Source organism: Rhineura floridana, chromosome 17 (assembly GCF_030035675.1).
Source record: "Rhineura floridana isolate rRhiFlo1 chromosome 17, rRhiFlo1.hap2, whole genome shotgun sequence".
Lineage (NCBI taxonomy): Eukaryota > Metazoa > Chordata > Lepidosauria > Squamata > Rhineuridae > Rhineura > Rhineura floridana.
Window position 1 is genome coordinate 8,418,741 of NC_084496.1, and position 26,003 is coordinate 8,444,743.

Here is a 26,003-nt window from a genome sequence, read left to right on the forward strand (position 1 = left end):
GGGTCCCCAGATGTTGACTACAGTTCCCATCAATCCCAGTCAGTTTAGCCAATGGCCAAGGAGGATGGGCATTGTAGTCCAACAACATCTGGGGACCTAAGACTGAAGAACACTGCTTTAGACCAAGGATGGGGAACTTGCAGCCCTCCAGATGTTGTTGGACTCCAACTCCCATCAGCCTCAGCCAGCTTGGCCATTGGTCAGGAATAATGGGATTTGTATTTCCAGAAACATCTGGAGGACCACAGATCCCCCTTCCCAGGTTGAGATGGCACGCTCTGGTATGTGGCAGTGGCATGAATAAAAAGCAACATGTTGGTACATAAATACTTTTTGTTGAGCTATAGCTGTTTAGTCATTTTTGTATGACCTCTCTCCATTGTTTTTGCTTTGCTGTTGTGGCACTCCATTAGGCTGGAGATAGACAACAGCAATTGAAAGAATTGACAGAGAGAATTTTCCATTAGGGCATGATCTCTTTCCGCCCTACTGGTCAAACAGGCTTTGCAGGTCTCCGGAGCATTGCAGAAATCTGTGTGAAACCTGTAAACACAGATACTAGTAAGATAAACTCCATCCTCCTCTCGTCTCTCAAAAAAATTCCATCCTTACTGCTGTTTAACTTTCACTCAGAGACAGAGCATGCTACATAATTACCCAAACAACTATGATGGGAATGGTCTTTTTAAAGAAAATTATACCAAGAAGAATGCCCAGCTAGGACTGGGAAGATCCAGAATCATATCTTCAGCCATGAAGCTCACTAGGTGACCTTGGACCATCCCTCAGCCTAACCTACCTCCCAGGGTTCTTGTGATGATAAATTGGGAGGAAAGATCCATGTATACCACCTTGAGCTCTCTCAGAGAGATAGAGTAGTAACTGCAGGTTCACAGGGACTGGTAGATAGGCTAATGAAAGGGAAATCAACTTAGTAACATAATGCCTTATGCAGCATCAGACCATTGGTCCATCTAACTTAATACTATGTACACTGATTGGCAGCAGCTCTCCAGGGTTTCAGACAGGGAAACTGTTCCCTCCCTAAATGGAGGGATTGAACTTGGGGCCTCCTGCATGCAAAGGAGATGCTCTACCGCTGAGCCACAGCCCATCAAGATACGTTCATATTTTTAAACCAGATTTATATCTAACTTGTTTGTAAATAGAACCTCCAAGCCGTTTACAAAATGGTAAGTTGTGCATCTCCCTCAATTCCTTGTTGATTTCTTTTCACTAAGCCAGATATAACTCATGCCCTCACACTATGAAGACAAAGGAAATTAGAATAAGGAAGAAAGAGAAAAGTTCTCCTAAACACTCTATTATCCAATGAATGACACACCTCTTAAAACGCTGCCTCTTATAAACACGTACAGAAGCCAAGGTTTAACAGCGACAGCAAACAGATAATTATTACTCCAAAAACAGTGTCTGGTACACAGCAGAGAAATCTCTTGACAGCGGGAGGAAGAGATTGCAACTGTCAGTCGCAGGGAAGCAGGTGAGGTGATTTAATGCCAAAGCACAACTCCAAACGTCTAGAATCAATTATCGCAGCTCTTGCAGAGTCAGATGGGCTGGTCAGGAATTGACACCCAAGGATTCGCCACTCAGGGCCAAATCGTACAATGTGTTGAAAGTGCTCTTGCTAAGGAGGGACAGATCAGTCTGTTTCCAGTTGGTGCCACTTGTAATAAGCGTGCAATAAGTTTGCTCCACCCCATTTCCACATCAATCAACAATTAAAAAAAAAATCTGTAAGAAAATTTGCATTTACATACATATTTTGCTCTTTAAACAAGAATTTTAAAAAGGTATTTTACCACAATGTGTGCATGACTAATACACTTTATCTCAAAATGCCCATCCTGAAACGCATTTTGGTATGCTTTTAGCCAAGAACTGTGTCACAACATAGACTGTGCTTTGCCAAGCTACCCTTAAGAACATAACAATAGCCTGTTGGATCAGGCCAGTGGCCCGTCTAGTCCAGCATCTTGTTCTCACAGTGGCCAACCAGATGCCCCAATGGGAAGCCCACAAGCAGGACCTGAGCTCAACAGCCCTTTCATCTCTTGTGATTCCCAGCAACTGGTATTCAGAGCCATACTACCTCCAAATGTGGAGGGGAGAGTGTAGCCATCGTGGCTAGTAGCCACCGGAAGCCTTGTCCACCACGAATTGTTGTAACCTTTCCTTGTACCCTTTACCTTACCCCTTTCCTATCATTGTGGTGTAGTGGTTAGAGTGTTGGGCAAGGGCCTGGGAGACCAGGGTTCAAACCCCGTCTCAGCCATGAATCTCACTGGTGATCTTGGGCCAGTCATTCCCTCTCACCCTTAACCAACCTCACAGGGTTGCTGTGGGGATTAAATGGAGGAGAGGACGATGTTTGCCACTTTGAGCTCCGTGGAGAACAGGTGGGATATAATGCAGTAAATCATCATCATCATCTCGATATTGTATTTATTTATTTATTATTTAATTTATATCCCACCCTTCCTCCCAGCAGGAGCCTCAACAACAATATTTTATTGCCTCAGTCCAAAGTCCTTCATGAGCTCCAATGCACATGTGGAGCTCCCATGCAAGCAGGCTTCCCATTACTTTGCCTGATGGGAGAGCGCTACGCATGCTTGCACACCCACTTTTACAAAGGAGTTCTTCTCCCTCTCTCATAACTCAAGAACTTTGGAACATCCAATGAAGCGGAATGTTGGAAGATTCAGGACAGACAGAAGAAAGGACTTCTTCACACAGTGCAGGTTTTGAAAGTGCGCAGGGGGGAGGCTGCAGGCAAGAGGAGAGGAGAAGGAAGTTCAGTTGCACAAGTGGAAGTCTTCTGCTCAGACAAGATTGCAGTGTTGGATATTTACTATATATTTTGGAAAGCTGTTTCTTCACTATGCATTAGGACACCTTTTAAGACATTGTAACCTCATCTGCCATGGTGGTTCCTGAGAATAAGGAGCAGGTTTTCATCTATGTTTGGATGCAATTGGGCACCTTTTTAGTTTAAGGTGGCAGAATGAATCTGCAGTGGGTTTTTGGGGGTTTCTTAGCTTTCCCAGGCAATGCTAGGTACAAGGCTGCTAGCAGTATATAAAGACGAGTTGCATACATTGGTCCTTGGACTACAATTTGCTAAACAAGAGTGCAACCACAATATTTTTTGAAGGATGTGACTCAAATCTAGACTCTTGCATAGCTAGCAAGGAGGAGGAAAAAATAAGCCAGCAATCAGGTTTGACCTTAGATGCAGCTCACTGCTCTATCATCAAAAGCTCATCTCTTTTTGAGAGATCCAGAATGATGCTTTCAGCAAATACCTGATCAGCATCTGGAAACGACAGCTGGTTCAGAATATGGCAGGCAGAATACAGATAGGGAGGACCCACTATAAACATCTTGTTTCACCAGCATCAAGAGATATGTCATGTGTTTCCAGGTGCAATTCAGAGTTAGAGGAGTCCTGCACACACATGCTTGATGCAGGAAATCTTGCAATTACACCATCCCTGACAGATGGCCAACCAGCCTCTGCTTAAATACCTCCAGCGAAGGAGAGCCCACCACCTCCCAAGTCAGCCTGTTCCACTGTCAACCAGCTCTTGCCAGTTGGAAGACCTGTGGCTCAGTGGTAGAACATCTGCCTTGCATGCAGAAGGTCCCAGGTTCAATCCTCAGCAGAGGTTGGAATGTCTCCTGCCTGAAACCCTGGAGAGCCACTGCCAGTCAGTGTAAACAGTCCTGAGCTAGATGAACCAATGGGTCTGACTCAGTAGAAGGCAGTTTCCTGTGTAGTCTAGACAACGCTTCCTTCCCCAAAATGTCTGTCCACTGCCCTCTGCAGCAACAGAGAATGAAGTTCATGCCATCTTTTGCGTAACAGCCCTCCAGATATTTGAAGACCACTATCGTGACTCCCCTGAATGTTCTCTCCTCCAGGCTAAATATTCTCTCCTCCAGCCCTCCCCAGCTCTTTCAAACAATTCCTCAAAGGGCTTGGTTTACCAGACCCCCCCTCACCATTCTGGTCTCCCTCCTCTGGGCATGCTCTCAGTTGTCTATGTCCTTTGAAGGCCTAAAGCCAGGATGGAGAACTGTTTACAGCCCAAGGGCCGCATTCCCTTCGGGGCAACTTTCCAGGGGCCACATGCCAGCAGTGGGCAGAGACAGAGGGAAAAGCAGACAGATCCACAGATTTAAGTTTTACTTTCATACGGTAGATGACTTTCTACTCTCACACACGCACACCTCCCTATCCTCTATCCAGGCAAGTGACAGGCACTACCAGAGCTCAAGGACCCATTCCTACCAGTAAAAAACACTTGAGTGTGTGAAGCACGGCCAGTTAAGGGTGTGGCCTGGGAAGACTTCCAAGGGCCAGACAGAAAGGCCTGGAGGACCACATTTGGCTCCTAGGCCTGAAAAAAGGTTTACCTTGGGGGTAAGCTCTCAAGGGTCATGTGCTGGAGGTGGATCCAATAGTAGGTGGGCACCTCCTCCTCTCTCTCTCTCACTGCTATCCTCCTCTCTCTCTTGCTACCACCCCGTTTTCAGCCCCTTTTTTTCCAGCACCCCCTTCTCTCCCTATTCCTCCCTGCCCAGTGGGCTGTCGGGACAGGGTGCAGATCTCCCTTGCCAGAAGTCTGAACCGATAGCTTACAGAGGGCATTTAAAATTAGACCGAGGGCTGCAAGTGGGATTCAGGTTGCCCATCCCTGTTGTAAAGGGCCTGGGACGAGGATATCTGAAGGACTACCTTTCTTCTGTATGAACCTGCTCTTTCAGCTGCACCCTTCTCAGAGGCTCTGCTCTCTGCAGAAGGCAACTTGAGGCATTTATTTATTTATTTATTTATTTTCATTTCTAGACCGCCCATAGCTAATAGCTCTCTGGGCGGTGTACAAAACGAGATTAAAATACAATATAGAATAAAATCAGTAACAAAGGAACACATTAAACTAAAAACATTAAACATAAAGCATTAAACATTAAAATGCCTGGGAGTATAGCCAGGTCTTAACCTGGCGCCTAAAAGAAAGAACCGTAGGCGCCAGGCGTATTTCCTCCAGTAAGCTGTTCCATAATTCGGGGGCCACCACAGAAAAGGCCGTAGATCTAGTAACAGTCCTCCGGGCATCCTGGTGAGTTGGTACCCGGAGGAGGGCCTTAGATACTGAACGAAGTGAATGGGTAGGTTCATAGCAGGAGAGGCGTTCCACAAGGTATTGCGGTCCCACACCGTGTAAGGCTTTATAGGTCAACACCAGCACCTTGAATCTAGCTCGGAAACAAATAGGTAGCCAGTACAAGCGAGCCAGGACAGGTGTTATATGCGCAGACCGATTGGTCCTCGTCAACAGCCTGGCTGCCGCATTTTGCACTAGCTGAAGTTTCCGAACAGTCTTCAAGGGCAGCCCTACGTAGAGCGCGTTACAGTAATCCAGTCTAGAAGTTACCAGAGCGTGAACAACCGAGGCGAGATCATCACTGTCCAGATAGGGGCGTAGTTGGGCTACTAAGCACAGGTGGTAAAACGCATTCCGTGCCACCGAGGCCACTTGAGCCTCGAGCGACAAGGAAGGGTCAAAAAGGACCCCCAAACTACGAACCTGTTCCTTCAAGGGGAGTGTAACCCCATCTAGAACAGGATAAGCATCCACCATCTGAGCAGGGAAAGAGCTCACCAACAGTGTCTCAGTCTTGTCTGGATTGAGTTTCAGTTTATTAGCTCTCATCCAGTCCATTATCGCGGTCAGGCAACGGTTCAGCACATCAACAGTCTCACCTGTGGAAGGTGAAAAGGAGAAGTAGAGCTGCGTGTCATCAGCGTACTGATGGCAACGCACTCCAAAACTCCTGATGACCGCACCCAGAGGCTGCATGTAGATGTTGAAAAGCATGGGGGACAAAACCGACCCCTGAGGGACTCCACAATGGAGAGTCCAGGGTGTCGAGCAATGTTCCCCAAGCACTACCTTCTGGTGACGATCCGCTAAGTAGGAGCAGAGCCACTGCCAAGCAGTGCCCCCAACTCCGCGAGCCTCCCCAGAAGGATACCATGGTCGATGGTATCAAACGCCGCTGAGAGATCAAGGAGAATCAACAGAGTCACACTCCCCCTGTCCCTCTCCCGACAAAGGTCATCATACAGGGCGACCAAGGCTGTTTCAGTGCCAAAACCGGACCTAAAACCGGATTGAAACGGATCCAGAAAATTGGTTTCATCCAAGAGCGCCTGGAGCTGGCCGGCAACCACCCGCTCCAGAACCTTGCCCAAAAAAGGGACATTCGCCACCGGTCTGTAGTTGTTCAAAACATCTGGGTCCAGAGAAGGTTTCTTTAAAAGAGGTCTTATTATTGCCTCCTTGAGACTACCAGGGACTACTCCCTCTTTCAAGGAGGCATTTATTACCTCCCTGGCCCAGCCGGTGGTTACAGCCCTGCTAGTCTTCACTAGCCAATATGGGCAAGGGTCCAGAGCAGACCTGGTCGCCTGCACCATTCCAAGCACCTTGTCCACTTCCTCGAGCTGCTGGCATTTTCTCCAGTGGAGTCCAGATTATAGAACAATGTCCACAGAAATGTTTGTGCAATACCCATTCTCCTGTCGTTCGGGTGCCTGGTGAAGATGCTTTTACTGATTTAATTGAACTGCAGATCAGTCATAATGACTGACATTATTATGATGATGCTATGGCTGGTTTTCTATCTACTTACCTCCTTCAGTTTTATATACCAGTGTGTGTGTGTGTGTGTGTGTGTGTGTGTGTGTGTGTGTGTGTGCGCGCACGCGTGTGTGTGTGTGTGTGTGTGTGTGCGCGCACGCATGTGTGTGCATGCGCGTGCGTGCGTGCATGCATGAGAGAGAGAGAGAGAGGGAGGGAGGGAGAGAATGGTCACTGTTAATAGCATAATTATTACCAACTGTACTTTCTGCATTTTATTTCCTTCTGATCTCACTGTTTACAATTCTCCCTCCATGCCCATTCTGGTTTAACAGCAATATGACTCTCTTTCATTTTATACATAAACTGAAAATGAGCAGCCTTGTACTTGGAGTTGCTCAGGAATTCTAAAAAAATATATCAGTGCAGTTTTGAAAGGCTGATCCGCCATCTTGATTCAAAATGGTGTCCAACTGTATCCAAACATAGACAAAAACCTGCCCCTTGATCTCGAGAACCACCATGCAAAATTGGTTACGATATCTGAAAAGGGGTCCAGTCAATCAATCTTTATTTACTGTCAACTGACCACAAATATAAAACATAATGCTGGGAGTTATAAAATAAGACTACATAGTAACATAGTAACACAGGGTACAACGAGCAACAAACTGGATTATATAAACAACTCAAGTTATTTAATTACCGTTGACAATCATACAGGGCCTAGTCCGGATAGTCAAGTTCAGGAATTTTGCAACTTGCTCAGTAATTGCCTTAACTGAACCCTCAAGTAAAACAATCAAAAGGGACTCAAAAGAACGACCTGGAAAAGACTGCATAATAGGGTATATTAAGTCTTTTCTGGCCTCTTCATAATAGCTACAATTAAACAGGATGTGTGAAATAGACGCCACTTTGTCATTTTCACAGGGGCAACATTGTTGTCTCTTGGAGTTTTTTTTATATCTGCCACCCAAAAGTTTAGAGGGTAAGACATTAAATCAAGCCAAAGAGAATGCCCTCTTAGGAATAAATAAGCAGCTCAGGTTGGGCATCCCGTCTTTGCGAAGAAAACCTGGGAGAACAAGGACCCTGTGCAGCTGCAGAGAGCTCTTGGTTATCAATATCCACTAGCCTCTGTTTGACAATCCCAAAGGGGTCCAAATGCAGAGCAAACAACTTTCCAAAATATATACTAGATATTGTCAGAGCCTGACTGCAGCTGCGACATCTCAGGGGCTTGATGCAGCTGAACCTTGTCTCCATGGAGCCTCATGACTCTGTGGGATGCCCTTTCCCTTCTTGGCATATGATAATTTTTATTTATTTATTTATTAAATTTCTATACCGCCCCATAGCCAAAGCTCTCTGGGCGGTTCACAACAGAATAAATACATCAATATACAATTAAAACCACATATATAATTAGAACACTCAAAAATACTAACGTTAAAAATACTAATATACTAAATACTAAAAGCAAAAAGTATAAGATACAAAGATGTTATAATGTTGAATAATTAAAATTAAAAATGATTAACATAATTAAAATGCCTGGGAGAAGAGGAACGTTTTAACCTGGCGCCGAAAGGATATTAACGTTGGCGCCAGGCGTACTTCAAGGGGGAGATCGTTCCATAACTTGGGGGCCACCACTAAGAAGGCCCTTTTTCTTGTTGCTACCCTCCGAGCTTCTCTCTGAGTAGGCGCCCGGAGGAGGGCCTTCGATGTTGACCGAAGTGTACGGGTAGGTTCATATCGGGAGAGGCGTTCCAACAAGTATTGTGGTCCCATGCCGTGTAAGGCTTTATAGGTTAAAACCAACAACTTGAATTGGGCCCTGAAACATATACGCAGCCAGTGCAAGCGGGCCAGAATCGGTGTTCTATGTTCGGACCGCCTTGTCCCGGTTAACAATCTGGCCGCTGCATTTTGCATGAGCTGCAGTTTCCGAACCGTCTTCAAAGGCAGCCCCACGTAGAGCACATTACAGTAATCTAATTTAGAGGTTGCCAGAGCATGAACGACTGAAGCAAGGTTGTCTCTGTCCAGATAGGGGCGTAGCTGGGCCACCAACCGAAGTTGGTAGAAAGCATTCCGTGCCACTGAGGCTACCTGAGCCTCAAGTGACAAGGATGGTTCAAAAAGAACGCCCAAGCTATGAACCTGCTCTTTCAAGGGGAGTGCAACCCCATCCAGGACAGGTCGAACATCCATCATCTGGTCAGAAGAGCCACCCACTAACAGCATTTCAGTCTTGTCTGGATTGAGCCTCAGTTTATTAGCTCTCATCCAGTCCATTGTCGCGACCAGGCACCGATTCAGCACATCGACAGCCTCACCTGAAAAAGATGAAAAGGAGAAGTAGAGCTGCATGTCATCAGCATACTGGTGACAACGCACTCCAAAACTCCTGATGACCATACCCAGTGGCTTCATGTAGATGTTAAAAAGCATGGGGGATAGAACTGACCCCTGCGGAACTCCATACTGGAGGACCCAGGATGCCGAGCAATACTCCCCATGCACTACCTTCTGGAGACGACCCGCCATGTAGGAGCAGAACCATTGCCAGGCAGTACCTCCAACTCCCAAATCAGCAAGTCTCCCCAGAAGGATACCATGGTCGATGGCATCAAAGGCCGCTGATAAATCAAGGAGAATCAACAGAGTTACACTCCCCCTGTCTTTCTCCCGACAAAGGTCATCGTACAGGGCAACCAAGGCTGTCTCAGTGCCAAAACCGGGCCTGAAACCCGATTGAAATGGATCCAGATAATCAGTCTCATCCAAGAGTGTCTGGAGCTGATCCGCAACCACTCGTTCCAGGACCTTGCCCAGGAATGGGATATTTGCTACCGGCCTATAATTGTTATAATTTTCTGGGTCCAGGGAAGATTTCTTCAGGAGCGGTCTCACTACCGCCTCTTTTAGGCAGTCAGGGACCACTCCCTCTCGCAATGAGGCATTAATCACTTCCCTGGCCCAGCCGGCTGTTCCATCCCTGCTAGCTTTTATTAGCCAAGAAGGGCAAGGATCCAGTACAGAAGTGGTTGCACGCACCTGTCCAAGCACCTTGTCAACTATAGGCACTTACCAGCGTATAATTGCATCCATCAGGAGTTCGTCTCCATTTGCACTCAAGCCGTCTCCTATATTGCTTCATCGCTCTCAGCTCCAGAGTATACCATGGAGCTGTATGAGCTCTACATAGGAGAGGGCGCACAGGAGCGATCATGTCAACTGCCCAGGTCATTTCTGTATTCCACAGTTCAACCAGGGTTTCGACAGGAGCGCCAGCCCTATCAGCTGGAAAACTCCCCAGAGCCCTTTGAAAACCATCCGGATTCATTAGTCTCTGGGGACGGACCATCTTAATAGGTCCTCCACCCTTGCAGAGGGGAGAAGCCGCTGTAAGTCTAAACTTCAACAAGCGGTGATCTGTCCATGACAAAGGAACTGATGTAAAGCTCCCCACATTCAGATCACCATCCCCCTGTCCAGTTGCGAAGACCAAATCTAGAGTATGCCCTGCTACATGGGTTGGGCCAGTAGCATATTGGGACAGCCCCATGGTTGTCATGGCGTCCATGAAGTCCTGAGCTGCCCCAGATGAGGTAGCCTCGGCATGAATGTTGAGATCCCCCATTACCAGTAGTCTGGGGGATCTCAACAGTATCTCCGAGACCACCTCCGTCAGCTCAGTTAGGGAGTCTGTTAGGCAGCGGGGTGGACGGTACACCAACAGAATCCCCAATCTGTCCCTTTGACCCAACACAAGGTGTAAACACTCCAGACCAGTAGTCACATGGACAGGGTGCTTGGAAAGGAAAATAGAACTCCTATAGACTACAGCAACCCTCCCTCCCCAACCCTCAGGTCTACCCTGATGCTGAACCTGGTACCCTGGTGGGCACAGCTGAGAGAGACTAACTCCCCCCCGCTCGCCCACCCAGGTCTCAGTTATACAAGCCAGATCGGCTGCCTCCTCCAGAAGTAGATCATGGATGAGGGAGGTCTTGTTATATACCGATCTGGCATTTAAGAGCAGCATCCGGAGACCCGAGAGCTGGCTGATAGGGCAACCAACAGACCCATGGATGTGGGGAGGACCGGAACAAGGTACAGCCGTTAACTGCCTGGGCTGAGTTCCCCTGACCTGGCAAGTCCTCCGCACAATGTCATATCTCCCTCTACCCGTCACTATACTAATTGGCCCCCCCTCAAATCTTCCCACTCGATTCTGTATTCTCTCTCCCAGGCACATGGCTTAGGCCTATGCAGATATACACCATGCACATACACACACACACACTTACATACACTCAATCCTCTGCAAAAAGCAGAAGCCACTACAATTAATAAGATAGAAATGCTGTAAGTAATAGTTGAGCAGCAGCGATGTTCGTCTTCTTGCAAACAGTGGGGTTTCCCAAAAACCATTCAGCCCACCAGCCTCTATATCCCTCGAAAGGAGGGACAGGTGGAAAAGTTAGTCACAGCTGGCTCAGTATCTGGGGCCCAGTCCTGCAAAGTATATTTTATTATTATTATTATTATTACTAGATAGCTAGAGCAAAAGCTGCGTGTACGAGCTGAGATAACAGCAACCGCTGCTCTCTCTCTCTAGGCAGCAGTAGTGTTCCTCTTCCTGCAGGCAAAAGATCTTCCAAGTCCCCTCAGCCAGCAATCGGTACAGACCGTTCTGAAGTCCCTGGCTGGACACCGGAGAGAGACACTCCATCAATGGCAGTGGGGAGTCCAGCGAAGACATCGGGGGTCTCCCGCAATGCCAGCTGGCCAAGGAAGAAGGGGACGGGGCGTGGGACGTACCCCCCCAAAGTATGAAAGGGGGAGGGAGGCTGCTGGGACCTTGGAAGCCGGCAGAGCGCCATTCGCTCCAGCAGAGGGGAGCCCCGAGGGCAAGTCAGAGGGGAGAGATAGATAAAAAGGGAAAGAAGTTAGAGAGGAAGTGGCAACCACAAGAGGAGCCTAAGGTTGGAAGGAAGAGAGACTTAGAAAGTAAAGCATTCCCTCAGCCTGGGAGATGCATCAGGAACCAACAGGGAACTCCTTCTGGGTTAAAACCCAGTGGCGAGCCAGGAAACTAATTCCTTACAGGAACAGGTATTGAGTAAGGAGGGAAGGAAATTTACCCAGTAACCCCAGGGACAGCTCAATGATAAGAGTCTCAGCCCTTTTCTAGTAGGAGCAAGGGACTCATCAACACCTCTCTGAAGGAAAGACGAGGTTTCGGGGCTCTGAGAGCGCTCATAAGTTGGCTGCTCTCATGCGGGAGAGACTTCTCTTGTACTCTTTACACAAACACACACAGAGCTGGAAAAACGTTTTAGCAATAATAAAAGAAGAATGATTTAGCAATATTTAAAGTATTTAAGAACAGAAAATGAGTCATAAAACGGCAACCACCACGAATGTGATAGATTCACTCTACCAGTACATCCCTGCCCATATCAAACGACAAAAAAACCAGACAGAAGAACAGAGCGAAAAGTATCTATATCTGTGCAGATTATGCTATTCTTATGTTCTTCTGCAAAAAAAAAACAACCCTCAAACTTCCTGCAATCTGAGAAAAACTGGAAGAACCAGGAGGAAACTACAGGATGGCAATGCCATGCAAATGAACAAAGCATGGCAATTCCACATTAAATGCCTAGTGCAGATGCACCTGAGCTGGACTGTAGTCCACAAAAGCTTATCCCATGGGTCATCAATGTGGTGCTTGTGGTTGCACATGTGTCCACGGAGACCTTCTCTGGGCCCCACAGTGCCCCCCCACTGATATAACAAGCTGCAGCTTATGTTTGGTTGTGGGGGGTGCCCACGATGAGTTCCCCAGTTTGCAAATATGCCCACTAGCCCAAAAAAGTTGGTGACTCCTGGCTTGTAAAACTCCTGACTCCTGGCATAACAAATTCATCTTTAAAGCACCACAAGACTCTTTCGGTGTTTTTGCTGCATATACCAACATGGCTATTCCTCTGGAAATGGTTTTATATTGTTGTGTATATTGATTTATTTTGCATTTTTTTAAGAAAAAAACACGGTAAACCGCCTTGTGCAGATTTTGTATAAAAGCAGGAGATATATTTCAAATGAATATTTTCCTACCTATTATTTTGATTTGAGGGAAATTCTCTATACTGTCCAGTGGCTTTGGGGTCTTCTATCCTCTGCGCTTTCATTTACTGCAAACATCCATAGACACATTTAGCTACCTAATGCTCAGAGGAAGAAAAGAGCTTTTGCAGCAGACAGGACTCCAAAGTAAAACTGCAGAAATCTACATTTCCTCCTCCCTCCCACTCCCACCCCGAAACCACTGTTCACTGCAGTATAGAGTTCACTAGTCCTGGAGTAACTTGCAGTAAAATGACAAAAGGGAAATCCTGCCAGAAGATCATAGAGGAGGAGGTGGTGTGGTGGTAAGTGCCAACACAAGCCAAGGAGGTGGCACATTTGAGATCAGTTTTATTGGAAATTACAAAACCAAGGCTGTGTAGGAAAGCCTGGAAGAGTGTGGATGCTTGGAGACACTTGACATTTCAGAGGAGAGAGAGAGAGAGACGGTGACCTCATTCAAAGACCGTTTGCAACCTGATGAATCCCACAAAGAGGAGGAGGAGGCATATCCCATCCCAACTTGCCTTTAGTTAAACACCATGCCCACCTCCCTCTCCTGACAAAAGCTCTCTCTGTTCCCAGTGTGTTATTGCCTCTTAAAAGCCCACTTCTCTTGCTGTTAAAATATTGATCATTTCGTCAACACCCTCTTCAGAAGGCCTGAAATGTTTATTCAGTTGCACAAGCCGCAGAACCTCTTTCTTCCCTAGTGGCAGATTCTTGGCTCTGGTGATGGGCCTCTTCAACCTGAGGCCTCCAGTTGCGTCTGTCCATCCATTCCCTCCTCACCCACCCCCCTTTCTAGGTGCATGGAAAGTATGTCTGGCCTGGCACGTAGATCCAGAGAGCTGGAGTGAGCTAAGGTCCATCAAGTCCAACCGTTCAAATTAATCTACACCAGGGGTTGCCAATGAGGCACCTGTGGGCGCTATGGTGCCCTTGAGGTCTTTGGGTGGTGCCCATGAACCCTCAGAGTTCATTTATTTCTTACTTACATTTATAGCCCACTTTCCTCCAAGGAGCTCAAGGTGGTGTACATTGTTTTCCCCTTCCCCATTTTATCCTCACAACAACCCTGTGAGGTAGATCAGGGTGAGAGATAGTGATTGGCCCAGGGTCACCCAGTAAGGTTCATGGCTGAGTGGGGATTCACACCCTGGTCTGCCAGGTCATAACCCAGCACCTTAACCTTTACAACACATTGGCTAAATTGCTAGGCAGCCCCTATTCTCCTCACAGAGCTACAATTCCTAGAGTGGTTTAAGAATCAGTCCCTCTTACCAGGGAATGCTGGGAACTGTAGCTCTGTAAGAAGTCTTCTAACAACTCTCAGCACCCTTTACAAACTATGGTCACCAGGATTCTTTGGGGAAAGCCACAAATGTTTAAAGAGGTATGATACTGCTTTAAATGTATGATGTGGATGGGACCAAAAACATAAAGGCAAGGAGCTAATCACTCGCCTGTTTCCTGCAGCAAGTATACTACATGCCAATAGGTTATCATACTTTGGACACATCATGAGAAGACATGATTCACTAGAAAAGACAATAATGCTGGGGAAAACAGAAGGGAGTAGAAAAAGAGGAAGGCCAAACAAGAGATGGACTGATTCCATAAAGGAAGCCACAGACCTGAACTTACAAGATCTGAACAGGTTGGTTTATAACAGATGCTATTGGAGGTCACTGATTCATAGGGTTGCCATAAGTCATAACTGACCTGAAGGCACATAACAATAATTGAAGAAAGAATAAAAATCCAACAATTAAAAAATGGAACATTAAATTGAAGAGTGTTCAATCCTAAGCATGCTTACTAGGATACATGCACCACTGAACTCAGCAGGACTTACTTCTGAGTAAAGAAACTATAGCTTGCATTGCAAGCTGACAAACGATGTAAAAGTCTGAGACAGGCAGAAATCAGATCTCTGTATCCAAATGCTTCATTAACGAGTGGGACAGCAGTAACTAGATTACCTACTGAAAGATCAATAAAGACTTTTTTTTTAAATTACTTTTGATGCCCCCCATGTTCTCACACTTCCAAAGGCTTGGCACAATTTAAACAAAGAAAAAGAGTTTTTAATCTGTTTCCAAAAAGGAGACACACAAGGTAGACAAGTGAGCCTCCCAAGAGAGACCCTTCCACAATAATCTCTGCTATTCCATTGTAGAGTTTTAAACTCAAATAAGAGAGACAAACACAAGGTTCAAACAAATAGCACTAGACTGAAACAAAGTCCATGTGGGCATAAATCCTCACAGAAACACATATATACATACACACATCACGCATGCACACATACACAGAGAAATCAGGGGTGGCTAACCTGTGGCCTTCCAGATGTTGCTGGACTCCAGTTCCCATTATCCCTGTGCATTGGTCATCGTAGCTGGGAGCTGGAATCTAACAACATCTGGACACCACAGGTTCCTCACCCAACATATAAATGCTGGTGGCCATCCAAAATTCCACCATCACCAAACCCACAATTAGGTAAGAACCACGGTTGGGTCCCAAAAAAGGGAAATGATGGAGATTCAAGGCCACCTGGAAAAGTCACCATCAAACCTCCTGCCTGTTATCCCTGTTGAGCAGGGACAGGCTCTGGTTATTCAGCAGTGAGAAAAACGCTTTCAACATATTCAGAATCATTCACTTATTCCAGAGCCGAGTCCTGGCGTTTCAGTGGCCAAAATGAAATTTCAGCTCGCATCTCCCACTGACATAGGAGCCAACCCACTAGGAAGTTCTGTTTTGTAAACCCCACTGAAACGAATGGAAGCTGCACAAGAGTACAGTCAGTAAACAAGGGGCCTGATTCCCCAAGACGATATCCTGCACACATCTCCCTGGAATGAACAGTTTGTGCTCTTGCTGCAAGACCTGAACGATTATAAATGCGGAGAAAAGCTGTCGTTCAGAGGTGGAGCGCATTTGTTGCATGCAAAAGGTTCCAGGTTCAGTCCCCGGCACCCCCAGTTTAAAAGGATACAATAATTACTAAAATTAAAAAGGGGTGGTGGGCTAAGGAGAGAGGGCCTGGGGTATGTATCTGGCCTCCAGGTGACAGGTGCTGTGAAAGACTTGTATCGGAGAGGGAGAACTGCTGTCAAGTCAGGGCAGGCAGCCCTCAACTAGATGGTCAAAAGCTATGACCTGGTCCAAGTAGGCTTCATATATCCAATCGATTCCTCTCCCTCTATTGCCATTAATGGCACCCAACTTTCACCATCTGAAGTAGCCACCAAGGCCACGCACCAGTCCAGGGCTGAACCTTGGTGAGATCTGGTCCACCTAGTGTGGCATACCGATCAGAGTGTTGGAATATAGCCTGGGAGACTAAGGTTCAAATCCCCACTCAGCCATGTAGCTCACTGGGTGACCTGGGGCCAGTCACTGCCTCTCAGCCTAACTTACCTCACAGGGTTGTTGTGAAGGTAAAATGGATACAGAGAACCATGTTCCCCACTTTGAGCTTCTTGGAGGAAAGATGTATATGAATGTAAATAATAACAACAACAATATATGCCAGTGTTGTCAACTCTGACTGGTAGCTGCCCAACAAGGCCTCAGGCGGAGAATATTTGCCTTCACCTGCTATTGTGACCTATTTTAAACTGGAGATACCAAGAATCAAACCTGGAACCTTCTGCACTCAAAACATGTGCTCTACCACTGAGCTATGGTTCCTCCCTGCAAGGGTTCTATTCCTGCATAAAACTTCTCCAGCACATACCTTATCCAGACTAACTATTCCACCTCTTGGGGGGCTCCCTTTTTCTTACAGAAGAGATATCCCCCCTCCTAAAAAAAAAATCAAACTCAGACACAAATGGAGCTATGCATCTATTCAAAACCGCAAAGGCGTAAGATCATGGTCAACGCAGCCACTGATCAAGAAGCTGTTTTGTGTACACACTGCACACTAGAAGCACACTGCTGCAGACAAAGAACCCCGAGAACTGTAGTTTACCCGCCACAGAGCTACAATTCCCAGCACCCTTAACAAACTACAGCTCCCATGGGGAAGCCATGTGCACCCAGCAAGTGTTTTGTCATCCGGCTCAGCCACAATGGCCACAGCAGGTCCCCTGCAGATGGAGCTGTGGCCCGACTCCCAAGCGTCCACCACCCTCTTCCCTCTCTGTCCAGCCGCCTTTGTGGCACAGTCAGAGCAAGGGAGGGCTACCATCCAATCCAACACAGACTTCCAGACCAAGGGAGCCTTAGCCCATTGCCACAGCCGGGCCCAAGTTCCGAAGGGCCTACCTGGAGAGTAAGCAACTGCTTTTGGCCAGCCCAGTGGCTGGATTAGGATCTCAGAAGCAGAGGATGAGGGTGACGTCACAACGAAGGGTGCATGATTCATGCACTGTTAATAAAATACAATTCCTCTCCTCTCTCTCTTTGAAGCCAAAGCGGTGGGGTGGTGGTCATGTGCGCTCAGCAGGACCACCTCTGCGACCCTTCATCTCGCACCAGGCGAGGATCAACGGGGCAAGGAAATGCAAACAAGCTCCAGGGGAGGAGGGAGTGGCGTGGCGAAGAAATTAAGGAATCTTGTAGAGGAGAGGAGGGAAGGAAACTGTCCATGGGACAAAGTCCGTTTTTGAAGTCACTTTGTATGTTAGCAAAGTCTTCAAAATGGGGAGGAGAAAATGAGGAGGAGGAGGGCGGGGGATCGGGGCCTTTGCTTTCTGACTCAGCCCGGGGGGGGGGGTTGAGAGAGAGAGAGAAAGCTTTCATCTTTATGGAGCCTGCCCGGGTCTCTCTGCGCCTTCGGGAGCACTTGGGTGTTTTTTTTTTAAATAAAAGGGAGAGCCCAAAGAAAGGGGTGATCGCAGCAGCTGCAAATCGGTGGGCTGCGGAGGAGAGGCACGACTGGAAGGAGCAGGGGGGGCGGGGCGGGGCTGGGCGGGTGCGGGGCCGGGACAAGGTTATCCAAACGGCGGGAGAGAGAGAAGGCGAGGCCGACCGGGAGCGGCAACACATGGGGCGCCGCGGGGAGACTGCAACGCCGCACCAGGAAGAAAGAAGAGCGTCTCTTACCGGCTCAGCACAGCGCTCCAGGCCCCGCCGGCGACGATTCCCCTTTGCCGGCTTCTGGTGCTGCCTGCTCCGTTGCCATCCTGGGTTTCTAGCTCAGGCCCGGGAGGCGGTCGCTCGTTGCCAGCTGATGCGCCCGGGCACCGCCTCCCCATGACACGCGGGGAGGGGAGGCGGCTAGGCATGGAAGGAGGAAAGGAGGGAGGGGTCAGGAGGGAAGAGCTGCTGCGGGGCTCGTCAGTGGCCTCCAGGGCTTTTGCTTTCTCTCGACCACTCCAAAGCTTTCGCGAGGGGGGGGGGAGTCGAAAGGGCCACGTGTCTGCAGTAACGTGCGTGGGGCGCAAATGTCAGCCCAGAAGGGTTCCTGCACAAACTTGGCTGGAATGGCCGGTTCAGTCCCCGCTATCTCCAGGTAGAGCTGGGAGAGGCTCGCCGCCTGAAACGCTGGAGAGCTGCTGCCAGTCAGTGTAGGCAATATTGAGCGAGATGGACCCAACGGTCTGACTCAGGATAAGGCAGCTCCCTAAAGATCCACCTATCTGCCACCCCCACAGGTTGATCCCCTGGCGTCTTTAGCTCAGAAGTGAACGAGCTTCTTTCAACCGGAATTAAGACGAATGACTTCCATTCAAAAGTTCAGGTGCTTGGGGGAGGAGGGGGGTTAAGGAAGGAGTACAATTGGATACCCAATAGACCTGTTCGCAATGTTGAGCTCCGGTCTGACCGGCTTAGCTCCATGTCTGGGTATCTGTACCTTTAAATACAGAGAGAGTTATTATGCAAATCGTTCAGCGGGGGGGGGGGAAGGATTCTACCGGGGGGGCGGAGCTTTAAGCCTTTGCTTCCGCTATAAACCTAAATTGGATCCGCAGCAACTTGCATAGGAAATAAACCCCTATTTGCTACAATGGAAACATTCCTATCCTAGGGTTGCGAACTGATCACAGAGAAAAAAACCTTGACCGTCATGGATGGGCATCTGCTTTCAACAGCAATTCTCCATGCAGAAATCAGGAGGTGAAGCTTTTCATGATATCATCACCGGCAAGCCAAAGACGCCAACTCAAAAGATGGCAACTGTATTAGGCAACTTGCTTTTCTGGCATGCACTAAAACATGGTTGTGCCGTCTTCCTGTCTCAGCTGCCCCTCCTAAGACGGAAGCAGAAGGCATGCAAACTGAGAACTCTCTTAGGTTGCATTGGACCTCCTGTTCCAAGTGGAAATTATAGCACTGTTAAGAGTAGCAGGCTGTCTTATTGGCTCTGGAGCTCTGGCAAATGCACGACCTGGTTGCCATCCTCTCTAGAGTTGGGCTTGCCTCAGCAGTGTGCAAAGGGTGCATAGAGAAAGGGTATCCTCTGCAGAACTGCCATAGTTTAGCCCAGCAATAATCTAGCCGTATAACGTTCCAGTGGAACAAAAACATGTGACATCAAGAGACTTATTCAAAGCAACTATTATCATGGATATTGAGTAATACAGGGTTTGGTAGTAATGCCAATAATAGCTCACTAGTGTCCCTAATGGCCATTAAGATATAGGAAAATAAGACACTGTCTTGTACCTAATCAGAACATTGGTCCATCTACCTCCGTATTGTCTACACTGACTGACAGCTGCTTGCCAAGGTTTCAGACAGGGAGGCTCTCTCAGCCCTACCCAGAGACACCAGGGATTGAACCTGGGATCTTCTGCATGCCAAACAGATGCTCTACAGCCCTTCCCACCATCACCCTATGCACCAATTTCCATTTCTGAGGTAGGGAAATTAGGGTTGGCAAGATAAAAAGAGACATCACATTTCCGTAAGGCAACTTATTTTTTAAAGATACTTGCTTTGGCCTCTGCTGCCTGCAGAAGCCCTTTTATCCCATGTACACATTTTTAGAATCAAAGGCAGGTTTGATCTTGCACTTCAGGCACACAGTTCTCTCTTCACGGACAAATATTCACTTGATACTCACATTGTACTCGGTTAAACAATGAGGTGTCTCAGCAGAAACAAATCTTGCTGTATTCAGTAGGACTCACTCCAAGGCAAGAGTGTGTATATGATTGCAGCCTTGCAATGCAATCCTAACCATGTCTATAGAAATAAGTACTAGTGAATGCAGTGGGGCTTACTCCAAGGTAAGTGGGGTTAGGATTGCAGTCAGTTAACCCATTACCTTTGCAAATGGGTGAAAACTAATTTTCTGGAACAAATAGCATACTTTGTTTTCCAGGGATGCCATAGCAGGTATGTATATGTATATGACAAAGAGGGACAGAAACATTGGAAACTGCCTTATATCAATTGGTCCATATTATCTACACTGACTGGCAGCAGCTCTGTATGGTCTTTCACAGCCCTACCTAGAGATGCCAGGGATTAAACCAGGGGCTTCCTGCATGCTAAGCAGATTTCTACTACTGCACTATGGCCCTTCTCTAATATAGGAACTTGCCTTATACAGAGTCAGGCCATTGATCCATCTGGCTCAGTTTCTAAACACATCGTGTAAGCAACCTATTTAAAAACATGATGTCCATAACTTTCTCATCAATAATGAAGTCAAAGTGGGTATTGTACAGCAGTTTAATAGGATTTTTAGAAACTCTGAAAAACAAAAATGTGGAGGTATTTTACAGCTACCAATAACTTCAGCTATACTGATGTGTTGTTGAAAGTCTTTAAAAAGTTATAATCACTGCTTTCACAGAACTATCTGAACCAAGCCTGTTCATATCAAGCATTCTAGAAATCTCAAAAGGACTAGAAGTGACTTGTGGGAGGAAGGGCAGGATATTAATCAATCAATATTTTGGAGTGCTTTTCTTTTTCTTGTTGTTCAGTTGCTGATGTGTTTGCCACCCTGGACTCCTTTGGGAAGAAGGGCAGCATATAAATTCAACAATAAATAAATGTAATAAATACAGAAAAGAGGAAGTTCCATTGTTCAGAAAAAGAGACCATGCAAGACTTTCACCACTGAGTTGTTTATAGTGGATCAAGTCATCAGAAGAGAAACGAGACCTCTAATTCCCATTAATATTATGTGGGGGAGCTGTTAATATATAGAACCATTATTATTATTATTATATTGCATTTGTTGGTTACGTTACACAAAAAAGTCTGAAAAGTTATTTAACAATCAATGCATATATGTGTGGAAGAGAGTAAAGCTGGGGGAATTGATATGCTGAGCACGCACTTTGCATGTATAAAGATCCCAGATGCATTTGCTAAATCTCAGCAGCAGACACTAGGAAAAACCTTCACTTGAGACCCCAGAGGTGTGTTGCCAGCCAGAGCAGGCAATACCAGGCTAGATGGACTAGTGGTATAAGGCAGTTTAATTTGTTCACATGAAGTCTGGCTCTTGTTTGATTTGCTCTGTTTATTGGTTGTCAGCTAAATGCATTTTCATTGTTCAACGGTCACAGTCGAATGAGAGAAGTAGTGTGATCTCTTGCTTGGGCCTTTTGCAACACCTTCTTTGAATAACATACCGTTCTCCACCAAAACTGCACTTATCAGGAAACACCTCTACTCCTGTAGGTCATGGAATGGAAAACCATAACATCAGCTCCTGTCAGTGTAGATGAGCATTAAAGCAGCCTTCACCAACTGGTGCCTTCCTTATGGTTCAAGACCCCAATTTCTTCTAGAACACCTCTCCCAATATGAGCCTATCCAGACCCTTAGTTCTTCTTTTGAGGCCCTTCTCCAGGTCTCCCGCTCTGAGGGACACTTGGATGCCAAGGGAGAGGGCTTTTTCAGTTGTGGCTCCCCATCGATGGAATGCAATCCCCACTGAGGTCTGCTTGGCCCTTTCATTGACATCTTTTCAGCACTAGGTAACGACTTATCTTTTCCCCCAAGCTTTTGATAGACTCATATGATATTGCCTGTTATTAGCGAGCTACCACAGCTTCCTCTGGTTATTTATGGAGGTTGTTTTGTTTTTACGGTATAATATATTTATACCTGTTTATGGTATAATATATTTATACACTGTTTTTAACAGTGTTGTAAGTCCCTTGGAGAGAGCCAGTGTGGTGTAGTGGTTAAGGTGTTGGACTACAACCTGGGAGACCAGGGTCCAAATCCCCACACAGACATGAAGCTCACTGGGTGATCTTGGGCCAGTCACTGCCTCTCAGCCTTAGAGGGAGACAATGGTAAACCCCCTTTGAATACCGCTTACCATGAAAACCATATTCATAGGGTCACCATAAGTCAGAATTGACTTGAAGGCAGTCCATTTCCAAGTCCCTTGGAGACCTTTGGATAACAAGCACCTTTGGATAACAATTCCCCCAGGCACCTGGTTGGCCACTGTGAGAACAGGATGCTGGACTAGATGGGCCACTGGCCTGATCCAGCAGGCTCTTCTTATGTTCTTATGTTCTTAAGCGACTAACGAATCGAACAAAAAACAGCAACAGATGTGTTGGGCCACAACTCCCATCAGCCCCAGCAAGTCATACTGGATGGGACTTGTAGGCCAAAACAGGCTGTCCAAAGCTGTTAGACTCAGATTAATGAGCTCAAAGGCAAAAAGGAAAGAGGAGATAGGAAGGGGCACAATAAACACAGAAGTGGAAAGATAGGTCAGAATATGAGTTTGTGGGGCTACAGCAAACATGAGCCACTCCCATGCCTCAAAAATACTTACAGGCTTCTTTGGTATTGCCATCATCTTTCTGCAAAGGAAGGTGACGTAGGTGAGAGTACTGCAACAGCAGCATGCATTTTAAAGTGACTCAGAGTGAGGTCTAATGCAAAAGTTAATTAGAATATGTGGATGTTCCAGTGTTGTGCTGTAGATTTGTGCGATGCTGCCACCTCTTGGCATCTGTAATGATGAGAAAAGTTAGCTTCAGGAATATTATTTTCTTGTATTTGGCCATCATTTTTGTAAGCAAGAGCTGATTCTCACATTACAAGCAAAAAGGCCCAAAGCAGATGCACCTAATTCTTGTAACATGATCTCTTATGTGGAGAGAGGTGCAGGTTCTAGTGGCCATATTCTCTCAGGGGAAAGTAATCAGGGGCTCCACACACCAGTGGTAAGCAGGGCCAAACCCCAGAATAAGCAGGGCCAAATCATACACACATACATACACACCCCACTTACCCCATTCATATACATACATAGAATCATTATCCTGTTTCCACGGCTACAACAGCTGCATATGCATAAGAACAGCCCTGCTTGATTGGACTAATGATCCATCTGACTGAGCATCCTATTTCTCTCGGTGGCCAATCAGATGACTCTGAGAAGGCCACAAGCAGGAAATGATGGCAATAGCCTTCTCCTATTACTGTTAGAATTCAGAACTTGCGTGGAGGATGGATATAGCCATCGCAGCTAGTAGCCACTGTGATCCTTGCAGCACAATCCTAAGCATAACTACTCAGAAGCAAGTCCTATTGAATTCAATGGGGCGAACTCCCAGGTAAGTTAGGAATTGCATCCTTATCCTCCATGAATTTATCAAATCCGCTTTTAAAGCCATCCAAGTTGGTGGCCATCATCCACATCTTGTGGTGGCAGGTTTAACCATAATGTAACTAAGCACTGTATAAAGAAGTGCTTGGTCTTGTCTGTCCTGAATCTCCTGCTCAGCAATTTCATTGAACTTTTTTGTACAATCGAAAAACTCTAGGTTGCCCTGAGCATGCCAATACCTACCGTCTTTTTTTCTCAGTAATCCTGTTTTGGCTACAAAAACCTTGCTGGCACTCAGCTTTAAAGGGTATGATAAACAACTTTTCAATGAAACTTCATAGGTGTAATGCCAGCAGTATGCAGGAGATGGCAATATGATGCCACACATCTAAAAACAACAAGGATTGCCTGCACATTTATGGTGTGTGCATATACATATACATACATACGTGTGTTCAGCTGTCTTTTTTTTTTACATACCAGTTATTCTCTGCAGTTTTTTGTTCATCCTGAAGGTCTCTTGCATCAGCCACAGTTGCCTCTTTCTCTACCAAAATCAAAAGGTAAGCAATGGGGGTGGGGAGAGTTTGCAAAGTTTAGAGGGACTTAGCATGGAGATGATCAGTCAGTAATTTCCTGCACTTTTGAGTAGTTGTGTACTAAATTATGAATTTAGAAACTAGTGAAATGGACACATTCACAAATCAGGAAATGAGTTATGAATTGGACTGGATGGCCTCACAGTGGCCTTAAGCTCACTGTTGCATTGTTGAAGTTTTAAAGAAAAATGTGTGCAGTTATATAATTTTGGTACTTCTCAGTACCAGGATCTAATCAGCCTCGCCCCACTTCCAGTTCCATCTGGCCCTCTTACCCAGTGGAGGCTGGTCTATTAGCTCAAGTGGGGCAGTGTCCCACCAAACTCAGTCTGCCCTCATCCAGCTCCTCACCTGCCTGCCTTCTTACTGACAACTACTCCAGGGAGTGGTTCTACCTGTCAGCTTCTTCCTCTTGGTGGCTGATTCACACAGGGGGGGGGGGTAAACTTGGGATTAAAGATGCAGCTTTGGCCATTGCAATAAATTTGCAAGGTTCACACTACCTTCCAATCTGTTGTTTTCCATTCACATAGTTGGTGTTCCTGTGGAAAGGTTTAGTATTGCTGTTTCCTTGTTGCCCCGTCCCCAAATTTACATCTTTACTCCCTCGGGAGTATTGCTAATGGAGAAGAGGAAGGGTTTTTTGGCAAAATAGCAACCTATGCTAAGCTACTTGTTCAACTGGTGAATGACAAGCTCACTCTTGTATGATACATTCATTCATCAATCCCTTCTGTCTTGTTTCTGAATTAATCTGTGATTTTAAGAAAAACCATGCATACAGATTTGCATTTAAATATATATTTTAAATCCATTTTTGTATGTATTCTCACAAAATAGGCATTTCTAAATGTATTTTCTCTCACGTTTCAAAATACACATTTTAACATGCATTTTGATGCATGTTTTGGAGTTGCAAATCGCATTGCAAAAATGTGAAGAAATGTGGCAAAATCCAAAGAATGACTGTGTTGTGTTCACTACAGCCCAGGAGATGCAAATCAGCTCAGTTCACACTGGAATTTGCAAATAGCAAGTCCTCAAGTATCTCTGCTATCAAAGCCCCAAACGCACATATCAGACCAGACAGCAGATATTCCATGAACTTTCCTTTCTTTCAAATTCACCATTCTTTTCCTTGTGGATTCTGTACTCCACTTTCATATCCACACTGGTCCATACCCTAGAACAGGAGTCACAAAACTTTTGGGGCCAGTGGGCACCTTTGGAATGTTGAGAGCGCCATGGGCACCAGTCAAAACATGGCTGCCTTTCAGGGCATGGCGTAACACAAAATGGCTGCCACGTCTAGAAGAGCAGAATAAGACAGGCTACTAAAAGGTGTGGGCATGCCCCCCCATCAATGAAAACAAGGCACTTACATCAAGCAGCACCACATTCACAAAGAGAAACTCTTTGCAACTGTTCTTGGTTCAGAATGTATGGGAGGGTGGGTGTGTGACCAATCCTGGCATCCAAGGAAATGTAGGCATGTCTGAGAGGGTGTGGTCATTGTAGGAGAGGCTGAGCCAGTGCAAACAGGAACTGAGTAGGAAGAGCATTCCTTGTATTGTGGATTTTTGAGGAAATATGTAAACTGAAACCTTTGGGCATCATGGAAGATACTCGCAGGCTCCGCGCTGGCAACCCCTGCCCCAGAGTAATTTCTTTTTTTTTTTTTTACAATAATTTTTATTCAAATTTTCATAAAACATACAAAACAAAATCATAAAACATTCAAAGACAAAAAACAAAACAAAACAAAAATGATTAAACAAAAAAATAAAATGTTGACTTCCCATTTGTCGCAGATCAAATCAGTTATAGGTCTACAATATATAACAATCCTGTCTCTTAAATTATATTATAAAATCACTTTCCTCCAGTAGTTATCTTAATTAATCATCAAATCTCATAAACATTACTTTATTCTTTCCACAAAAAGTCAGAGAGGTTTCAATTCTTTAAGAAATATATCTATCAATTTTTCTCCAAATAAACATGTCGATTAATCCATCTCGTTAATAATAATAATAATCTTATTGTCATAACCATAGTCCAAATAAATATATCGATTAA

General features: G+C 46.0%; 1 protein-coding gene across 2 annotated transcripts in view; it reads right to left on the minus strand.

Annotated features, from left to right (window-relative positions):
• ABCA3 (ATP binding cassette subfamily A member 3) overlaps positions 1-18,091 on the minus strand; it is a 104,742-nt gene extending 86,651 nt beyond the window's left edge. For both annotated transcript variants that reach the window (XM_061599439.1, XM_061599440.1), the window contains exon 1: positions 17,886-18,091. The gene's annotated coding sequence lies outside the window, so the exon portion shown is untranslated. The remainder of the gene's footprint in view (positions 1-17,885) is intronic.
• Between the last annotated feature and the right edge of the window lie 7,912 nt (positions 18,092-26,003).